At 49.3% G+C, this 22,244-nt stretch overlaps 1 protein-coding gene and 1 long non-coding RNA gene across 2 annotated transcripts in view; one reads left to right on the forward strand and one right to left on the reverse strand.

Annotated features, from left to right (window-relative positions):
• Positions 1-22,244, reverse strand: part of Thada (THADA armadillo repeat containing) — a 300,312-nt gene that overhangs the window by 6,157 nt on the left and 271,911 nt on the right. The gene's annotated exons all lie outside the window — the stretch shown is intronic.
• On the forward strand, positions 1,902-20,789 carry LOC128115587 (uncharacterized). The gene is made up of 2 exons (XR_008220218.1): positions 1,902-9,056; positions 12,440-20,789. It is a non-coding gene; the product is annotated as an uncharacterized LOC128115587 (long non-coding RNA).

Here is a 22,244-nt window from a genome sequence, read left to right on the forward strand (position 1 = left end):
CAATGGAGCAGTCCAGATCCCAGGAGCCATAGAGCTGGGGATGGAAGAGGTCAGTGTGAGGAGTAAACCATCTTCTATACAGGCGGCCCCACCCCAGTGCTCTAAGTGGGTGGCTGGATGGCATAGTCCTGTCTGTGGTAGGTCTGCACGGGGGTGGTGGGGATCAGCAGTCACCCACATGAAATCACGTTGGACACACAAGCCAGCATCTAGGATTGACTAACTCAGTGCCTCCCGTCCTTACGAATGGAGTGCAGAGGAGGGAAGCAACAAGCCCAGGGCTGCTGCACGGCGGACTTCCTCAGGGCTCTCCTACCCAGGCTCCAGGGCCAGATGAGCAGCCATGGGCACCGCGCCTCGCCCACACTTCTGCTCTGCTTCGTTCCCACTTCCACCAAGAGGCTTCCCTTGGGGCTGCTCTCAGTCGGTGTCCTCCACACTCAGGGACATTACTGTGACTATCTAGGCAGGTAGACAGGTACTTCACAGGTGTCAGGCACTTTTCCACTGTACTAATATTAAAAGAAAAGTGTTGGCTGGGTGGTGGTGGCGCACACCTCTAATCTCAGCACTCGGGAGGCAGAGGCAGGCAGATCTCTGAGTCTGAGGCCAGCCTGGGTTCTAGACCAGCCAGGGCTACACAGAGAAACTCCAAGCAGTGCTTTGCTGTTTGCCCTTAAATCTATGTTCTCCCTTTGTCCTGCTTGATCTCTTGGATCTTGATCCCTATGACCCTGTCACCCAGGTCTCCTAGCCACTGGGCTCCCAATTGGATTCATCCACTGGGAAATGGATACTGGGATCCTGGAAGGGCGGAAGAAGGAGAAGTTGGCAGTTCTTCTTTCCTGTGCCCTTCTCTGCAAGCTCTCAAGGTTCTGTAGTGGCTAGACCCTGCCATTGTCCTCCCCACGCCAGCTCTTCTGGACCCTAGCCTCCTCTCTGCCTGAGGGGCAGTCCTATTTCTACCCTTGCTTGTTTCTGGGTACCTCCGGTTCACTGTTGCTTCCCTTCACCTAGTGGCTCCTCTCCGGGAAGGACACTTCTCCTTAAGGGACATCTGCCTGTCTGGAGACAGTTCTGGTTGTCACAATTAGGAGGTGGTGCTATTGGCATGTGATGGGTAGAGACAGGTTAGGGTTGCTGCTAACAGATTGTAAGGCACGTGCCAGCCACTCCCAGTGCCAGCAGGGCCCAGGGTAAGAGCTTAGCCTCAACCAAAATGTCTTATAACTCATTCACTAGAGTCTATCTGAGTTCAGCAAACGGGCAAACTGTCTTTAGGGTCACCAGTAATGACAGGTTGGGTCTTCCTCCATCCGAGGCAGATATGGGGTTGTTTACCTCTTTATCTCCCCTTTCTGGAAGGCACCCCTAGGACATGCCCTTTGCATCCTCTGGAGAGATAGGGCAACAGGTTACAAGCAGCCACTTTCCCTGACCAGCTGTCCATTGAGCCTTTTCTGCCCACAGGCGGAAAAGTCTTCCGGGTCTGAAGAATAGCATACCACCACCATTATTTGACATTTAAGAAATACTTGGAAAAAAAAAAAAAACTTTTCAAACATTAGAATTTTGCTTTTGCTTTATTTTCCACCTGTTTCCAAAGGAAACAAATGGCCTAGGTCCCCACAAGTTCTTGCAGTCCTACCTCTCCGTAGTGGGGGCTGCAGAGAGGTGCTGATCTGGTATTATATATGTGGAAACAAATTTCCTTAGCAAACACCATCACTATCACCCCCCCCCCCCCCCCAATCCGGATCTTGGGTCTCCAGAGTCCTCTCTTGGCCCCGCCTTGTAGGCGTGACAGTTACTGAAGCCTCAATGGGGGTTGGAACTTCCAGATCAAGGTTGGAATGGCTACCCGCCCCCCCCCCCCCCGCCCCGCCCCCAGTCCTGGCTGTCCTGGAACTCACTTTGTGACTATACTGGCCTCAAACTCATAGAGATCCTCCTGCCTCTGCCTCCTGAGTGCTGGGATTAAAGGTGTGTGCCACCACTGCCCAGCTCTTTTTTTTTTTCTTTCTTTTTAAAGACAGGACCTCATTGTAGCCTAGTCTGGTCTCAAACCTACTTTATAGATAAAGATGACCTTTAACTCCTGCTTTTCCTACGTCTACCTCTGAAATGTTAGGATTACAGGTATGTGTTACAATGCTTGGTTCCTTTTATTTCATTTTAAGGAAAAGATTATTTTAAAAATGGTTTTTAAAAAGTTTTATTATTTCATTTATGTATAAGAGGGAGATTATATATATATGTATAAGAGGGAGATATTATATATATATATATATATATATATATATATATATATATATATATATATATATATAGAGAGAGAGAGAGAGAGAGAGAGAGAGAGAGAGAGAGAGTGTATGCTTTCAGGCACCCTTGGAAGCTAGAAGAGGATGTCGGATCTCCTGGAATTTGAGTTCTAGGCAGATAGTTGTGAGAAGCCCATGTGGGTGCTAGGATCTGAACTCAGGTCCTCTGGAAAAGCTGCAAGTGCTCTTAACCAGTGAGCCATCTCTTCAGCTGCCCCACCAACATGCTTTAAAGTTGAAATAACAATAACTTAGAAAATACAAATTCACATCAAAGAACTGAGAAAATGCATCCCCTCCTCCATTTAAATTATTTATTTAACTTTATTTTTTGTTTTCAAGACAGGATTTCACTATGTTGCCCTCAATGACCTGGAATTTGCCATGTTCACCATGCTAGCCTTGAACTCACAGAGATCCACCTGCCTCTGCCTCCTGGGTGCCTCTTAATTTAAAAGACAGATGCAGCTGGGCTGGAGAGATGGCTCTTCCAGAGGACCTGAGTTCAGATCCCAGCACCCACAGCCAATGGCTTACAATTGCTTGTAAGTCAAGGTCCATGGGAGCCCATAGCCTAACTTCTGGCCTCTGCCTCTTGGGGACACCTGTGTTCACATGCACATACCTCTTCCTGCTACCGGTAATTAAAAAAAATTCTTCAAGAAAGTATGGCTACACCCAGTTTGAACCCAAACAAGCATCTCCTAAGAGCGTGCACCTCTGGTCCAGGAGGGCCAGAATTCAGGAAAAGGGTTAGGTTACAGCTGCTTAACAGCAAGCTAGCAGAGACTTACCCAGCATTTTTGCATTCCAATCACACTAACACATAAGGATGGGACTCAGACAAACATTCCACCTTCAGTAGCCAAATCTGTGAACAGCACATGTTCTCCAAGGACTGAGAGGCCCCCAAGGCCATCAGGGAACTTCTGATATGTCATTGTTACGTGTTTTCTGTGTTGGTCTCCTGAGCTGCCGGGTCTCTCAGTGCCTGTGCCTGCACAGGGTAACAGGCCTGCCACGTGGCCCTGCTAAGTAGAGGACCGAGCCCAACCCAGGCTACTTGGGCCTTCACATGGCAGAGTCTCTGGCTCTTCTCCTCCGGGAAACCACCACCTGTACAACCTCTGGTCACTAGGCCTGCTCCTTGGTGGCTTCCTTCTGCTGAATACCCAAGGGTCCCATTCAGGCAGCTCTGAGGATGGTGGATGCCTTGTGTTATTCCTGGAAGGGCAATCTGACCCCACCTTATGAGCCAAGGACGGCAATGCCGACACACTGGGAAGCCCTCGTGGGGTACCAGGGAGACCTGGGCTCCCTTTCCATGGGCTGCCTCTTCCCTAGCCAGGGCAGAGCTCAGTGGTTTTGCATGCACATTCTACATTCCTCACTCACCAGATACCCTGAGACATTTCTTTTCCCCTTCCAAGAAGTCACTTCAGTGTTCCTTAGCTGATTTCACAAGTGAACGTCTCTCTTAGAAGACATTTCTTCTAAGCCTAAGCTCTGAATCTCCTGGCTACACACAGGGTCTCTCTGTGTAACAGCCCTGGTTGTCCTGGATCTCGCTCTGTAGCCCAGGCTGGCTTCAAACTCACAGAGATCCGCCTGCCTCTGCCTCCTGAGTGCTGGCATTAAAGTCAAGCACCACCACCACCACCCAGCTCAGCCTGAGCTCTTAAGACTAAATGTCTCTTATGAATTTGCAAAGCCACTGTAGCCCAGTCACTGCCTGGCCCTTGTCCCTTGGCTGACACACACATATACATATACTCACATACCATAAATAAATGCAAAAAAGAAAAAAAGATTTTGAAAGTCTGTTCAAAATGTCAAGTACCTATGATCTCAAAGTTTTTGGGAATCACTGCTCTCCATCTGGGACTGAACACAGAGCCTTGTGGATGCTGGCCAAGTGACCTACCACTAAGCCACATTCTCAGCCCTAGGAATTTTCTATCTTGAAACTGAATTTATGCTCAAGCGTCCCCTTAACAGCCTTATCTGTTCCATGTCACTATTATTCCCCAGCAGCAGCCCTGGAAATACAGTTCCCCTCCCTGGGACCCACCTGCTGACATGGCCCTAGACTGCTGGAAATGGGGAGCTGAACTTGAAGAAGGCCTGGGAGAGGGAAGCGAAGCAAGGATATAAAAACCTCTCAAGAACAAGGCATGGAAGAAACACCAGTTCAGAGGAGGGCAGGGTACAGGGTGGATGCATGTATTAATTTTTAAATTTTCAAAAATTGTGTGTGTGTGTGGTGTATGTATAGAGGATGTTTGTGTGTAGGTTAATATGGGTGTGTAGGTGTGCGTGTATAGGTGTGTGTGTGTAGGTTTATGTGTGTGTATAGGGGATGCTTGTGTGTAGGTTTATGTGGGTATATAGGGGTGTGTGTGGGTGTATGTGTGAGTATAGGGGATGTTTGTATGTAGGTTTATGTGTATGTGTATAGGGGATGTTTGTGTGTAGGTTAATGTGGGTATACAGGTGTGTATGTGTGTGTGTGTGTGTGTATAGGGGATGTTTGTGTGTAGGTGTGTGTGTGTGTAGGTGTAGGCCAGAGGACAATCTACAGGAGTTGGTTCTTTCCTTTCACCTGAGTGGATCTAACTCAAGGTCATTAAGGCTCAGTGCCTGAACTGACGTCCTGCCCCAGCTTCCCGAGTACTGGTATTATGGGTGTACATCATCACCCTACTTGAAGATGGGTCTATAGTAACAAGGGTTCAGACTTGGCATCCAGTGAAGTCCCCTTTCCTCCTATCACTGTCCGGAAAAAGCAGGTTGTTTCTGACGTTGCTGTGAATATGATTAGCAAAAATCATCAGTACAAAGTCAGACTGGCTACAGCACACGACAGGCACCCTAACCAGAAGCCACTCTGTAAGTGACAAGGAAAGCTGCAACAGCTGTAGGAATGCAAGGGCACTGAGACTCGGTGGAGGGGACACAAAACTAAGTCAGACACAGTCTACAAAGGCGAGTGGAAAAGCTTTTCTGGAGTACAAATCCTGATATTCCCCTTATTAAATTTACACACGGAGGAGTTGCTACTCGAGACAAGAATGGAAACCGTGAGACTTGGGTCTAACTGCCTGCCCTCTACAGGAAACTCATCTAGGAGTTAAGTTGGCCTCATGAAGTTATGATGAGAGTCATTTCTTGAAATTACCTAAAAAGTAATCCATGTTGGTATAATTCAGATTAAAATTTGTTTTTTACGAAGTCACAGTGTCCTCCAGGTCAATGATGAGGTCAAACACACTGACGTTATTCTGGAATGTGTGTAGGCCTGGGGGAGAAAGGAGGCCAGCAGCCGTGTGTCTGTCCAGTCCTCACTTTGGAAGGGGCAGCCTGGCCTGCCCCAATGTCCTCCTGTCTTGGCATTCAGGGCTGCTGGGCTCTACAGGTGCTATGCTTTGGGGCTCTCTGGGACTCTCTTTTGTCCTGGCCTCTGTCCCAACAAGGGAGCCCTGGGACCCATTGCAGACTTGCCCCAGCTCTGTCCCACTCATGCTGCTGAGAATGACCTGTCAAAGTAGCCTGAGCAGCTGGGCACAGTGGCCCATGCCTGTAATCTCAGCGCTTGGGAGGCGGAGGCAGAGGACCAGGCATTCAGGACCAACTAGGGCTACATGAGACGGCCTCAAAACCAACCAACCGGTCAACCCAACCCAAACAAACCATTCCACAAACAGAAGCAGCCCCGACCAAACCGTGCCTTGGGGAGTCTCACTGCCTCCTTCCGTGGCTCTTTTCTCATGGGAGTATGTTCTCAGGTCTCTGGGCTGTGGCTCCTTCTGCTGCTCAGCTCCTTCTCCGTCCTAGTCAACCTTCTCGAGGTACCCCTATCTTTTCATCTGCCTACGTGAATCCCCCTCCCCACTTCGTCTCGGCTCACTGTCACTGTCCTCTCTTTGGAGCTCTTCCCCATCTAAGGAGACTCGAGTACCTTGCCTTTACTCTTTTTGATTCTTCCCAGAATTAGCAATCAGGGTAGCATGCTGACTCCCACTGTTTAAGGGGTGCAGAGGGGTACATCCCTGCTGTGCCTTGTCAGAGCCTACTTAGTGGGAATATCCATGAAAAAAGACCTCCACTATCTCAAAATAGTTAAAACACATAACTGCCATATGACCTGAAACTCCACTCCCAAGTACAGACCCCAAAGAACTGGGACTTAACAACATGTACATGGACAATCAAAGAAACACTCTTTTCAACAGTCAGAGGGAGGTAACGAACCAACGCCCATACATTAACAGATGAATATAGAGACAAAACACGGCATGTCGACATAATGGAATATTACTAAGCCACACAAAGTAAGTCTTGCTTCAGCCTACAAAGTGAACGGGCCTTATAAACACTGAATAACGGCGAGCACCAGTGCATGTTATACCGTTCCATTAGATGAAGTATCTAGAGAAGGAAGGGTCCTGGAGACAGGAAGCAGACTGCTGGCCTTCAGGGGCTGCTTAATGGCTGTACTTCTTCAGAGGAGTGATAAAAATGTTCTGGAACCACATAGTAGTGATGGTTACATAACACTGCAAATATATTAAATGTCACTGACTGTATACTTTCAAATGGTTCATTTTGGGCTGGCAGGATAGTGGACAAAGACGCTTGCCTCAAGGGCCTGACAACCTGACCTGGATCTCCAGATACCACACAAAGGCTGTCCTCTTGGCTCCACATGCAAGCTATGGCAGGGCACTCCCCGCCCTCAAAAACAATCAAACTTTAAATGTGGTGCTGCCAACTGAACCTGGGTCCTTTGCCGGACGGAACAAGTGTTCTTTATCACTGAGCCACCTCTCTAGGCCTAAAAAGGTTATAATTTTATGTTATATAATTTTCAAATCAATTTAAAAAAAGGAGGAGTTTCAAGGAAATGTGGCAGGCAGCATGGTCAGAAAAGAGGACTCTCGATAAGGCATTCAAGAAAAATGGGAGCTTAAGAAGTGCCTGTTCCATGAGCACTGTCCTTAGACATAGTCCCTAAGCCTGAGAAGGGAACAGACCCAGGGTTAAAGGGCCTGTTCCATGAACACTGTCCTTAGACACAGTCCCTAAGCCTGAGAAGGGAACAGACCCAGGGTTAAAGGGCCTGTTCCATGAGCATGTCCTTGCACACAGTCCCGAAGTCTGAGAAGGGAACAGACCCAGGGATAAAGAGTGAGGAGGCCTGGGCGCATAGCTCAGTGGTGGGGTGTGCTTAGCAGGCATGACACCCTGGATTCCATCCTTGGACAACAAATCAAGCAATGAAGATCGGTAGGAAAGTGGGGAGGCTACCCTCCTCCCTATGGGCGGGCCTGGGCTCGGATTAGGACACGGTGTAGGGCAGGACGACTAGAGTGTGTGCAAGCCCAGGGGGGTGGTCGGCACAGCCCCTAAGCAAGGCTGCTTTCCTGCACCTCAGCCCAGTTAGCAATGAAGCCAGGGGTTTCCCATCCAAGTCACCTGCCTGGCTAGCCTCAGATGGCAGTGGACTCTGAGGCCTGGAGCTCCAGGGGAACAGGGATGGCATCACAAAGCCGCAAGGAGAAATCTCTTTCCCCAATTACGTGGACCCACGTGTCTGCTTCATAGTTAGGATTTTCATAAAGCTTTTAAGGAAGGCGATTCCCTGACATCACACGTAAAAAATGCCAAATACGATCAGATCACTGAGGGCATTCTTGGAAGAGAAGGCAGCCTTGAGGCTGGCTGGGGTCCCCTGTCTTCTCCCTTAGGGCCACTTGCTGCTCTTGATCCCAGCCCTCTGGGTGCCCCCTCTGTCAGCTCAGCTGTCCAGTGGCCCTCATCTGAACAACACTGGAGAACTGTATGCTCCCCAGAGGTGTGGTAGAGTTTCTGGGGAGCGGCATGTGTCGTTCCACCCTGGGCCAGCCTACAGTGGGGGTGAAGGAAGGGAATCTCCTTCTACTGGGATCCTTAGGAGTCACTGTTAAACTGCCTTTCCCCTTCCCAGTTCATTCTGCAACCAGAAATGTTCCAGGCTTGGGAAACAGAGGTTTGCTTTTTTTTTTTTTGAGACAGAAACAAACAAACAAAACAAAAATAGGGTCTCTCTATGTAGCCCTGGCTGTCCTGGGACGCACTCTGTAGACTAGGCTGGCCTTGAACTCACAGAAATCCATCTGCCTCTGCCTCTGGAGTGCTAGGATTAAAGGCCTGTGCCGCTGCCGCCGCCGCCGCCGCCGCCGCCGCCGCCGCCACTGCCGCTGCCGCCGCCACCACCACCACCCGGCTTGAAACAGTGATTTTTCTTAAAAGCCTATTTTAGATGGCTTCTGGCTTCGGAAGGCTCAGGGACAGGGCACTTGCTCAGCATGTGTGAGGCTCTGGTTTTGATCTCCAGGGGGAGGGGAGCCATTATGAAAACAGTTCTTCAGTCCAAATCTGTTGTGCTGGGACACACTCATCGCTCCTGTCATCCTGTGTCCCCTTCCTCCTGGCAGATGTACTGTACTCCAGCCCTCCAGCTGCAGCCGCGCCTTCTCCTCCCGGCCTCTGCTTTGGATACCCGGCACTCTCAGCCGGCCTGTCTCTCCCTCTGCAGTCCACCCTAAGCACTTGGCAGTCTTGTGAACCTGAGCAGCGGAGCTGGCCTTCTGCTGCACGTTAGGCATACTCAGTGCCCTTCACATCAGGAAGACGTCCTGTTGGCATTTGCTTTCCTCGTCCTTCAATCCGTCAATCCCAGTTTCGATGCTCCAAGTAAGCACTAGCGTTTGGATTAGTTTGGTTTATGGTTCCAGAGGACAGCATGGCAGCAGGCGGCAGAGCAGGAGGCTGGCTGATCACGTATCAGGAAACAGAGGGAACTGCAGTGGGCTGAGTCTGGAACTCGCAAAGCCCACCCCCAGTGGTGGACTTCCTTGTTCACAAAGTTCCAGAACCTCCCCAAACAGCATCACCAACTGGGACCAAATGTTCAAGTGCAAGAGCCTATGGTGGGGAGATACACATTGAAATCTATATATTTATTCAAACCACCACATTTGACGCCTTTCCCCCATAGGCCTGAGGTCATCTCAGGATGCAAAATGATGTTAGTCCAACATTAAAAGTCCCCAAAGCCTTTAATAGCTTCAACACTGTCTAAAAGTTCAAAGTCTCTTAAGTCTCAAGGTAATCTCTTGACTGTAACCACAATAGAATCAAAACACAAATTACTCCCAGCATAGAATGACACAGAATATACACTCCATCACCCCCCCCCCCCCCCCCCCGCCCCCAGGAGGGGATGGGGCATAGAGAGGAAATACTGGGCCTAAGCAAGACTAAGACCCAGCAGGGCAAACACCCAATCTTGCAGCTTCGCGCCTGGTATCTGGGGCTTTGGTTTCACAGGGCCTGGATGGCCCTGTCTCTCCACCTTTGCTGCCTGGGACACACATCTTTCTTTGGGGCTGCTTCCATCCCCATATGCAGCCCTTGGGCAGGTGTCTCACAGCTCCGGCATCTTCAACATCGTGGCGTCCTCAATGCAACCCAAGTTTCACCTTCACAGCTCTATGCACTATCCTCTCATGGCCTTGCAGGGACTCTAGCCCTGTCACACAGGGCTTGGCCTCAGTGGTCCTTGCAACCACCGAGGAAGAACCCACAACTCCCTCCTCCTTGTATCTTTTAGGCCTCCAAAGATAGTAAGTAGCACATGGACAACACTGACATGTTTGACTCCCAGCTTGGACTCACACTAGCAGCAGCTTTTGTATGCAGGCTCTTTCTAAAAGCAAGAAACTCCTTAGGTTCTCTAGCATAAGTTGGGGGCTTAACTAGTGGGGTCTTACCCTTGAGGAACCTTTCTTACTGTTTCAGTACAGTGGGAGAGGCCTCTTCTTACCTAATCTTAACAACTACAGACTATACATTAAGCTCCCTAGTGCTCTTTACTTGGCAAGCTGTGTTTTGTACTTTTTTCTGTTCCACTTACCTTGTCATTTTAGAGCTGCCTAAGAGTAATCAGTAATAACCACGCCACAGACTCAACATTATACAGTCTTGAAATTTCGCCATCAAAGAAATTAGTCCATTACATTTAAATTTTGTCCAAGCAAGTTCTTAGTATATGGGCGGAAAGCAACCACATTCTTTGCCAAGTTACCACAAGGATGGTCTCTAGCCCAGTTGCTGACAGAGACCTTGTTCCCTTCTGAAAAACTCATCAGCCAGGCCTCTGCCGTCTGCATCACTCTTAGCACGACTCCTAGACTGGCCTGTTAAGCTCTGCTTACAGCTTTCAACTGCTATTCTAATCCAAAGTTCTACAATCTTCCACATTCCTCCAAACAAACAAACAAACAAACAAACAAACAAACAAACAAATAAATAAATAAATAAATAAATAAATAAAACAAACCATGGCCAAGTGCTTCACAGCAACAACAACCCCATTCTCTGGTGCCAGCCTCTGTACTGCTTTATTGTTGCTGTGATACAATGTCATGACCGTAGCAGCTCACAGAGGGAAGAGTTTGTTTTGCTTTATGGGTACAGAGGGTTAGAGCCCCATAACGGCCTCCATAGGCTCATGTACTTTAACACTCGGTCCCCGTTGGTGGTGCTGTTTGGGGAGATTATAACTTTTAGGACAAGAAGTCTTACTGGAAGCACATCAGTGGGGCAGGTGTACCCCACTTCCAGTTTGCTTCTGTTCCCTGGTGTACTGACAAAATATGACCAGCCAGCCCTCTACTCACCTGCTGAGGTTCAGCTCTAATGAACTCCCCTCTGAAGAGCCTCTCTTCTCTACCTTCGCTCAATGACAAAGGCTTATGAGAATCTACACGGACCAGGATCCCGGGTTCTACATGATGCAGAGACCAGCCCCCCCCCCCCCCTCCTTCCTCTTCATCCCTCAGGGCCTGGGGCTTGCGTTCTCCATCCTCTCACTTATTCCAGCCTCCTATTTCCATAGCAACAGATCACAAAGGGTTTCTTAGTACACGGCTTTGCTCAGAGGGCTGGCAGATTTTTAAAATAAAATATACTACTACTACTACTACAACTGCTAGGCCCAGAGAGGAAGGGAGAAGGAGCAGAACACGTGGCCTTTTTCCCATTCACTCATAAACCAGGTACCGTGCAGCGGGAAGTGCCACATTCCTCTCTGAAAACATGTTTGGGTTTAATGTAGGTGCAGGTTATTTTATATACACATATAAATATCCTACCTTTTGTTCAAGGTGCCTATTTGCTCTGCACAGAGACCAGTATGAATACAGAAAAGTGTTCATTGTTAAATATGGCATGCTAAATGGTTTTGCTCCTGGCAAAGCTCCAAACCATAATTATTAAGGGACTACAGCTGCTGAGAAACTCTTGGGTTACAGGAGGCTTTGATCCTATCCTGCCTTCTTCCCCCAACATGAATTGCCACAGGTGTGGCTGCTCCTCAATGCTGGCACTCTGGAGGTATGGGTCAGGCCTGAACTTAACTGCAAGGTGACCAGGCACTTCTCACTTAGACCTCGACTATCAAGAGAAGGCTCTGCTTCCCCTTTGCTATGCTGAGACCCTGTAATCAAGAGAATTTCCAAGATGAGTCCCGTATGGGAACTGGAATGCTGTGGCCTCTCACCTTCAGACCCCACACACAGTGGGCAGCTTCCAGTGAACTAAAGTCTGCACTAATGGCTCTGTAGGACTTTGCTGGCAGAAGGCCGAGGGCTTCCAATGGGTGAGGTGGTTATTTCATTCTCATCAAAGGGGAGAGGACTGCTGTCAGATTCTCTGGGTAACAGCTATTTGGCAAGCATGGTCCTCAAATTCACCCCAGTGCCTCCTTTAGAGAGTAAAAAAGACACCTGCTTTCATCACAAACATCGAGTTACTACTGTGATTCAGCAAGAAACTGAATGGCAGACCTAGGTTTTCAGCCCCTTAGAAACACTCAGAAGTCCCTAAATCCCCAACAGAAGAAAAGAGCCTCCAAAATTAATGTGCTTAGGACCCCACTTAGTGGATAAACAGGATTGTACAACAGACACTAAGTGTCTGATTTTTCAGCACGAAGAAACTACTACCTGGCATTTGGGTCAAGGATGAACCCTGTTTGTCTTTTACTGTTGGTTTTTATTTGTGTTTTGATGCAGATGTTTTGTGAGCTATGGAATCCCCCCATCTTATGGATGGTGAAACCGACACCCAAGAATGGTGCCAACTAGTTCAGATGGGAAGTCACTTCTGATTCCGGGTCAGCCGCCTATCTCCAAAACAGCACAGCTCTGCAAAGCTCTCCTGTCCAGATGGGAACACTGGCCTGGGTCAGGAGATGCTCTGTGCTGGGAAGAGGGATGGAGAGATGCACACAGAGAATGGGCAGCAGAGTCTGAGGCAGTCAGTGGGTTCTGATGCAGGGGAGCTCAGAGGACTGTCCAGAGTAGACTATCTGGTGTTTGGAGGGAGCCAGAGCAGGAAAGCAGAACGCTATGAAGAATCCACCATAACTGAGAGGGGTCGACTTCCCTGGTTAGTCAGGCCTAGGAGGATTCTAAGGTTTCTTCTGATCAGGCCAACTTAGTGGGAATCTCCCCGCACCCACACCATTACAGTCTAGGCCACTCCCACCTTCCCCAGGGGCATCTGTTCGAGGAGGATGCACATGAGCTCAGCCTGGATATGGGAGCCCTTCCTTCCTGCTCAAGGTGAAGGTCAGTGATTCACATGGCTAAAAATGAACTGAAGGCCACCCATTAAAAACAGCAACATGCTCTCAAAAGTTCAATTCCCTTGTTACCACAAACGCTTATTTAGTCACTGTAACTCTAACTCGCACTCAAATATGTACACTGAACTGCAGTACAAACAAAATGAGGAAAGAGAAGGTCAGGGTGGGAAAGCCACAGAGACACAGCCCCCCCCCCCCCCGGCAGGAGTGGGAGGGTCTGCGGCCCTGACAATGTGTCCTGGTGTTCTAATACTGCTTCGTGTTGCTAGTGCCTTTACCTGGAAGCTTCCAGAGAGAGGGGAGCTAGGGTAAATACAGGTCACTGGGCTTCATTTGAATTTTAGGTAAACAATGGATTATAATTGTTTACTATCAGTATTTCCAAATAATGTCCGGGGTGTTGAAGTTTATGAGTGAGTGAGGCGCTTTACTAAGGCATTTTGCTAAGTTGTGGTGAACTCAGGAGTCAGGATGAGGGGTGCGGTGGGTTACAGACCTCCTGCCATGGTCCCCTGTCAGCTTTTGGTCTCTGAGCACTCTCCTCTTCAGCTGAGACTGTTCTGCCTCTGTCCCTGCAGAGGGGCTACAGAAACTACACCCAACTTCACAGGACTTCCCCTGGACTGCAGGGAACATGGCCTGTGGGAGGCTTCCAGAAGGTTCTGGAGGTTCCATGGTAGGAAGTAAGGTTGTGGGAGCACAAAGGAACCCTCAACACTAAAACAAACATTGTCCCTAAGTCTTGGGGAGTTCAAAAAGGAATTTTCAATTCAGTTTAGCTGCCACACAGCTTTCTGAGTAGAGTGCCTAAGCTGGCTTCCCCAGCTAAGGAAGAAGGGAGCTTTCAGTTCTTTATGGCACGTTCACTGGGCACTGGCTGAGGACCCACAGTGATGGGCGACAGGGATCACCGCAATTTGTTAAGGAGCCAAAAGAGGCTGCCTTGAGACAAAAACAAAGACTCGATACTTTGAGTCCATGAGTCCTGAAGTCCAGGGAGTCTTCAGTCATGGCTGCTGGCTAGGGAAACCTGGCAAGGTCACACATCACCACTGGCTGCAGCTGTTTAACCCCGTGCTGACTGCCACTGAATGCACACCTGGCTGTGCATTCACACACTCACACTCCTTGCTAGGTCCCTGCAGTTGGAGGGGACTGGAATGTATAGTATAGCTTTCTAGATGTACAAGTCCTGGCTGTCCTGGCTCTCACATTGTAGACCAGGCTGACCTCAAACTCACAGAGACCTGCCTGCCTCTGCCTCCCGAGTGCTGGGATTAAAGGTGTGCACCACCACCACCTGGCTTCATTTTCTTTTTTTAAAATAAAAAATTTACATTTTATTTATTTATTTTATTTATTTATTTATTTTGTGAGCATTTGTGGATGTGTGTGTACAAGTGTGTATATGTGCCATAAGCATGTGTGTAAAGTCAGAGGAAACTTGTGGGAATTGGTTCTGTCCTTCTACCACGTGGGGTCCAGGGATCAAATTCAGCTTGTCAGGTTTGCTGGCAAATGCCTTTACCCACCGAGCACCTCACTGGCTTCTTTTCCTTCCTTGAGACTTGCTATTTAGCCCAGGCCATGCTTGAACTTGTGACAATCCTCCTGCTGATGTTAGGATTACAGGCATGCACACAATGCCCAGTATGTTCTGTTCCTTTCCCAAACAGCAGTATCTCATGGTGCCTGTACATGCTAATTCATATGGATCTACGCCATGACTTTTACCTTCTGCTGTCTAGGAAGGGATTCAAGTTTATTTAATTCTTTGGTGTACACTTGGGTTGTTTTATCTAAATAGTATTAAAGGGCTTGACACTGTCCCCCCTGAACATGGAGGGCCTCACAAACCATAGCAGTGTCTCTGTTGTTCAAGCTTCTCTTGGAAGCACTGGTAAAGGGATACCTAACACTTTACATTTCACTTCCATCGTACTAAGCAACTTAATTTGGAAACGTAGATGTCAGTGCACTTCATCCTCTGAGTGTGTGTCCTCCAGGATGCCTGTTCACGTTATTCTTTCCTTTTTATTTCTTCTGGTGCTGTGGACGGAACCTAGGAACTACTTGCATGCTCTACCACTGAGCTACCTGCTCCCCTTAAGCCTACTTTCTCCTTCAAAAATTTTTTATTTTACATGTGTGGGTGTTTTGCCTGTGTATATATCTATGCACCACGTGTGCCTGGTACACAGAGGAGGCCAGAAAAGGGTATCAGATCTTCTGGATGTAGATGTTGAGAATTGAACCCAGGTCTTCTGGAAGAGCAGCCAGTGATCTTGACCACTGAGCCATCTCTCCAGCCCCCCTCTCCCCACTTCTGAGACAAGATTTCTCTGTGTAGCTTTGGCGCCCTTCCTGGAACTCACTCCGTAGACCAGGCTGGCCTCAAATGCACAGAGATCCGCCTGGCTCTGCCTCCCGAATGCTGGGATTAAAGGTGTGCGCCACCACCGCCCGGCTCCTTACTCTCTTTCTATAAGCATTGTAAAGCTGTGAAAGTTTCACTCTGTGATCTGTGAAGTCATACTACGATCACCACCTATGTCTACTATTTGAAACACATTCTGTTCTTCCTCTTGCTGTTTACCTAGAATAGTTCTAAGCATCCCTTTATTTCCAGAGACTGTGTTATTAAAGGGGCATCCCTTTATCAAAAAGACAGAGAGGTACACCTGTTCCCTTTAGAAAGATTAAGTCTAGGTAATGTGCCCAGCCCATTTCTTTGCACACCTCGCAGTTAAGCATGATCATGTTATTAAGTGGTAGCTGATGAAATAAGTGGAGTGTACCACAGAACTCTGGGAAAATCCTCAAAGGGGAAAAGACATGCTCTCGGATGTTCCTTCTTCTCATGTGCAATGAGTCTGGCATGACTAAGGCTTCCAGCAGCCATACTGGTCCAAGCAGTGACCCAGGAACCTGCGGATGCCTGGGATAGTGAGGCAAAGACAGAGCAAGTTTGGATTCCATGAAACACAGAGCTGTCATTCATGGCTCCCTCATTGTGAATCGTTATTTGGTTTGTCTATGACATGCAGATATCAGGATTACCAAATGCTCTACTAGATTTTTGTCTTAAAAAAAGTGCTGTACCTGATGGTCCATACCTGTAATACAAGCTGTTCAAGAAGCCGAGGCAGAGGGGCTGCAAGTTCAAGGCCTGTGTAGTCCACAGTGAGTGCAGACTTCATGAGACCTTATCTCAAAATGAAAAGTAAAAAGAATCCCGGGGATGCAGATCAGTGGTGGAGTCCTTGCCAAGACAGCGCAAGAACCCATAATCAGTCCTCAATAAAAAAGCCCTTAACCTGACATTGTCATTACCATTCTTTCCACTTTCTTGTATCAGGTGGACCAGCAGTTATTCCGGAAGGGCTGGAGAGATGCTCAGAGGTTAAGAGCTTGCACTGCTCTCGCAGAAGACTTTGGTTAACTTTCTGGCACTCCTGCCAGGCTGCTCACAGCTGTCTGTAGTCCAGTTCCAAGGAAGCTGGTACCTCTCGGGCCTTCATGTGGACTTGACTTATGTGCTTGCGCTCTCGCTCTCTCTCTCTCTCTGTGTCTCTCTGTCTCTCTCTCTCTCTCTCTCTCTCTCTCTTAAAATATGTTTTAAAAGGCTTAGCAAATCTGATGATCATTTATTTTCCAAGATCACTACCCCATTGTTTTTGAGACAAGGTCTCATGCAGTCAAGGCTGACTCTGAACTCCCTACAGAGCAGAAGATGAACCTGAACTGATCCTTTCCTCTCTACTTGACAAGTGCTGGATTACAGGCATCCTCCACCACGCCGAACCCAGGGGCATCTTGCCGCGTTCTTTGTACTGCATGAAAAGAACCTTTACTGAGCTGTTCCCCTCCTGATTTAGAGTGCTAGGGTGGTATCTGAGGTTGGAAAGCCAGCATGTGGGCTCTGGGGACACGGCTCAGTTGGTGCAGTGTTGCCACGCAAGCGTGAGAACAGAGTTTGGATCCCTGGCACCCATGTAAAAAGCTGGATGCAGTGGCATCTGCCTGTAACCCTAAAGCTGGGAGGCAGAGACAAGAGGTTTCCTGGCTACTTGGGGAGCTCCAGCTTCGGTGAGGGTCCTTGTCTCAAAAACTAAGGTGGAGCATGGTGGAGGAAGATACCAGTGTCAACCTCTGGTCTCCATATGCACATTGCACACACGTGTACCACCCCCTCAAAAGACACAAAGAGTGCTTGGCCACTGCGGCACACACCTTTAATCCCAGTACTTAGGAGGCAGAGGCAGGTGGATCTCTGTGAGTTCGAGACCAGTCTAGTCTACCTCAGAAGTTCCAGGTTAGCCAGGACTAAGAGAGGCCCTGTCAAAAAGACCTGAAGAGCAGTCTTTGGCTGGTACCCACCCCGTCTCCTAGCTTCCTTCCTCTTCCTACCTGCTCCAGACTCACCCTCCGTTCATCTTCCCCAGCTCACTTAGCAGGGAGCTAAGACGAGCTGGACCGAGCTAGAACAACCATGCATTATCCCAAGCTACGCCTGCATTAGAAACGCCATCCTGTCTCCTCAAATCTCCCAACCCATCAAGTCCAGCACTGTAAAACACAAATAGTGGGAGTTTCATTCCGTTTTCCTGGTGACGGCCAGCCCCATCTGAGGCGAACCCTGTGACCAGCTCCCTTTCTCTCCAGGTGGCTGGCCGTGGGTCTAGCAGGCTGTGTCACTGGGCATCTTGCCTACTGGGTACTTACTTAAAAAAAAGTCTGTGGCTTCTGGGGAATGGATGTTGTGAAATGGAGTGAAAAGAACTTGAAGTCTGAAGCGAGTGAACTTTCCCTCTCCTCACATGTGAGTAATGACCTGCTGATAGGAGCAGCTCTTTCAAGGATGGAAAACAACTAAGATTTATGGACAGGTCTGTTGAAAACGGCCAGCACTGCTCGTAGCCAAGGTGGAAAGGTCAGGCGATTCCTAGATCTATTCTAGGTTGAGAGGGTGAGCAGGAAGGGGATGGGAAGAGAGAAGGCAGGAGGCCAGGGTGGGTACAGAATGTAGGCAGGCTGGCCCGCTGGGAGACTTCCTGTGGACATTCTGAGTTTTATGCTGGTGTGAACAGAACCCCTGTGTACAGCACAGGGTGGTCAGTGAAGGCCTGTGCCCCCTGCAGAGCCCTGCTGCACACACTCTGAGGGAAATGGGGTAGGGATGACTGGACGGATGGAGATGGAGGGGTGTTGTCTCAGAAAGACAATTCTGCTTCTGAGGGCTCTGACCACTCACTGTGTGTTGGGAAGCCACCAGAAAAATATCCCTGCCAGTTTCTCAGAGTCAAATCCAATTTTTGGCCAGAAGCTATTCATGTTTGGATCAGTCTCTTACTTATAACTCCTGAAGGGTGAGGGAGGAGCGGAGGCCCAGACTAAGGGTGCTGGGTATAATGTGATACTGCACGTGACCCCCTCCTGTGAGTGCAGAGCCAATGATTTCAAGTGTGGTTGTATAACCACATCTTCATCTTCAAAGTATAAAAATAGAGTGTGGACTATCCAACAGGCCACCCCATCACTTCACAGGCTGGAGAGGTCAGAGGACTTCCATCATCATGGCCTGGTGGCAAGGCTTGTAATACCAGGGACTTTTACTCTCTGGTATGACCGGACTGAAGTGCTTGGGGAACCTGGCCAACCCAGCCTGCAAGGCTCATTCTGGCTCGCAAGGGGCCACTGGGTCTACAGGGAGGCTAGGCAGGAAACCCGACCACCTCGAGGTCCACAGCCATCTTCATCTCCAAAAGCAGAGTGCTAGAGAGGCCAAGTCATGGCCTCAGGCAGCCACTCTGTGCCGGTGTGCCTGCCAACCTGCTGGCACTGGAGGCCTGTCCTTCAAAAGCTCCTGGTGTGGGTGAGTGGATGAGTCTCCTGCTGGAGAAACACCAGAACTGAAGAGGGTGGGTCTGACCAAAGAGACAGTGCTGAGGTCTGAAAGGCTGTGTGGACAAGGAGGTTCAAGGAACTGCCTGGGCCTTAAGAACCCAAGACACTTATGCAGGCTGACCCAGCACAGCCCAGGACAACACTCACACGCGCGTGAAGTGGGTATAGGCAAGGTGAATCTACACGGACCGGGGACTCTCCCCACTCTTGGGTCCTTCCAAAGCATGACTCTGCCGTGCCCCTCCACATCTCTAGTCTTTAGACTCTAAGTGCCACCACCTACTTAATTCTCCTTGCGGTCGATTCTAACTACATGCTGATGTAACCACAAGGCTCGTCTTCTGACCAAGCCTTTGCATTTTGGGTGTTGGATGGGGCCTGAGAAGTAGAACAGGGACCCACATTTACATTTATGAAGATAGTGACAATTTTTCAATCAAAATTCTTATATGATTTCCCTTTCTCATAAACGTGGCTGTGTGAGTTACTAAGATAACACAACATGGATGCACATGAGGTGAAATCTGCTGTCTGTGAGTGGTACCACACTGGAGAGCAGGGGCTCCCAACAGCCAAGGCCGGGGCTCAGATTCACGCATGTCTGAGTCCCCAGCTGTTCGTGTGTATGCTGCTGTCTCTCTTCAGTACTAGGACTCTGTAAGGACAAGAGGATGCCAACAAGATGGCACGTGAGAGGTGTGCATCTATTTTCTAACCCATCTCCCCATCACATGGAGAAACAGACTTTTAGCTGAGCATGTGGGCACTTAGCTCATCTGACAGTCTGGGGGCTCTGGCTGGGACCTGTAGAGCATGAGCAGGTCTTGGCTGCTAAGACTGATGGGGGCAGTGATGTACTATTACAGTGGCCTGCCTTCCTTCCGATTCACCACTGTGCAGATGGAAGTGGGGCTGGACCTGCCATCTCGAACCACAAGAGGGATGGCACACATAGAAGCTGCAGCAGCAGGGAAGAAGGTGAGGGTCCCTTATGACAGGACCACCACAGTAGCCTGCTGGGCCGTCCGTCAGGCAGTGAACCGCCGAGCTGTGTAAGCTGCCATGAACTTGGTCTGTGTTACGACATCACATCCATGCCTACTAAAACACCAGTGGCTTCTAGCTTGAAACCAGAGTCCCCTTCAACAGATGGCTCATTGGTTCTATCTGGTACTGTCATTACCTCTGCTGGAGGTGAGGGGAGGGAGGCAAGATCACAGTGGAAGGGAGGAGCCCAGAGAAGATAAGCCACTGCCAAGGTCAGCTTTTTGACTCTCACCGTGTCGCTCTAGCTGGCCTGGAATTCAGAGATCTGCCTGCCTCTGCCTCCCAAGTGCTGGGATTAAGGTCATGTGCTACCTACCACACCCAGCTAAGAAATTCATTTTGACAAGCTCCCTCAGTACACTCGCTGAAGATATCCTGTCCTTTTAGACACACAGGACACTTGCCGCCTCAGAGAGCTGGCCAAAGCACAGCCCCTAGGACCCTGTCCAGTGACTATACATAAAGCCACATCCAAACTACTGTCCTGTGCTCTTTACATATGTTGGGATTCTGCTGTGCTCCAGCTGCATGACTGCACATGCGCAGTTCAGGAGCTAGACAAGGGGTCTTGAGTTTTATGTCATCAGTGTACGCGGGTGATTACGTATGTGTGGCTGTGATCACGCAATCTGTGCATGTGTGTTGTAGCTCCATAAGCCCACATGTGCTTTAAAGAGCTGTGACTCAGACCCCACCCTCTCTCTGTTCTGTTCTCTCTTTCCCCACCATCTTTCCCCCTCTCTCTGCACATGCTCCTTCCCCAGACCTGGTTCTCTTGTTCCCCCCCACCCCTCTTCCTCCTAATAAAGCTCTGATACTGATACTGGGGCAGTCGTGCCGGTAACCAGCGCCGCTTATCATTCTTACAACATAGAGACCCCGAGGGACATTAGGTTTACAAAATGACACTGCCTGAATGCACACACGCACTCCCAGCACGGGCCCAGGTAAAGTTCCTCTCTGAAGCATCCCAACAGCAGCCATTTCCCTCCATTCTGCTCTGCTTTGAAGACCTCCTGTCATGTGGATTCTCAGTCAAAAACGGGGTACAGGAAGAAGAAAGCCCAGGCTAGCCTACTCCAATCAGGCCACCTGAGAACAGGATTTGGAGGGTTTTGTGGGTAGGATGAAGGTTTTCCAGAGCTCAGACAGCACTCTTTACTTGCATGATGGCAGGATGTTAAAGAACACGGGCTTCAATATGGCCTATGCAGGGCCTACTCCAGGGCTTAGCTCTGAACTTGCCAAACCTCAGGCTATATAATGTTGCAACAGCATGGACTGGACAACTGCATGGTAGTTTTGGGAGAAGAACTGTATGGTAGTTCTGGGGCTGAATGAACTCAGGGGGCTAAGGACATGTATCTGCTCCATGGAATGCTCAGACACTAAGGAGGAATTGGGGGAGAGATGCTCACCAGCAGGCTCCTTAGGTCACCTAGCCAAATCAGGAGTGAATGAGACCAAAGCCTATCCCGTTCACCATAATTCCCTTACCAGTTTAGGTTCCAAGAGGAAAGGCTTGGGAGAAGGCGTAGCTTCCTGTGCCAACCCGAGGACCTCAGTGTGATCCCCAGCACTCATGTGAAAAAGCCGAGCACAGCAGCACACGGCTGTAATTCTGGCCCCGGGAGCTGGAGAGACAGATTCCTGAGGCTACTCCAGTCAGTCCAGCCTAACCAGGTAAGCCCCATGCTAGTGAAAGACTGTCTGAAAAAGAAGTGTAAATGGTCCGAGATCTGCAAACCAAGAAGGTGCTTGCCCCGGTGAACAGAGAGAATGCTGCGTCCCGTGTAATCCTACCATGGCAAGTGAAGGCTTCCACACAGAAGGGAAGCCAGGAAAGGAGGGCTGAGCCATGAGCAGTGGCTAGCAGGCACAGCTACCCTTTGCTAACTGGGACAGTGAGACCCTGCCAGCCGCGTCAGCACCAGATGGCTTAAGTCCTAGACTGAGGGCTTATCGCCGTCCACAGAGGTCAGTCACCTCAGGGTCAGTGACATTGGCTGTCAGGAACAGCATGAGGAGAGGCGAAATAATGCAAAAGTGGCCTCATTTCCTCGAAAGGAGCTTGTTGTCTCTCTCTGGGGCTTAGTCACTGGGAGGCCATGGAAACAATCCCATCACCCCAGCAACAAGGCTCAGCCAGAGTACTCATGGACACCTGCAAGCTGCTCCTAGGTAGGTGTGTTAGTTTGTATCTGCTTCTGTACAGCATGGGAGCCAGCTGCCAGTGACGCACTGTCTGAACACAGGTGGACGTACGTCAGGGGCCC

Source organism: Peromyscus californicus, unplaced genomic scaffold (genome assembly GCF_007827085.1).
Source record: "Peromyscus californicus insignis strain IS unplaced genomic scaffold, ASM782708v3 Scaffold_1__1_contigs__length_55948999, whole genome shotgun sequence".
Taxonomy (NCBI): domain Eukaryota; kingdom Metazoa; phylum Chordata; class Mammalia; order Rodentia; family Cricetidae; genus Peromyscus; species Peromyscus californicus.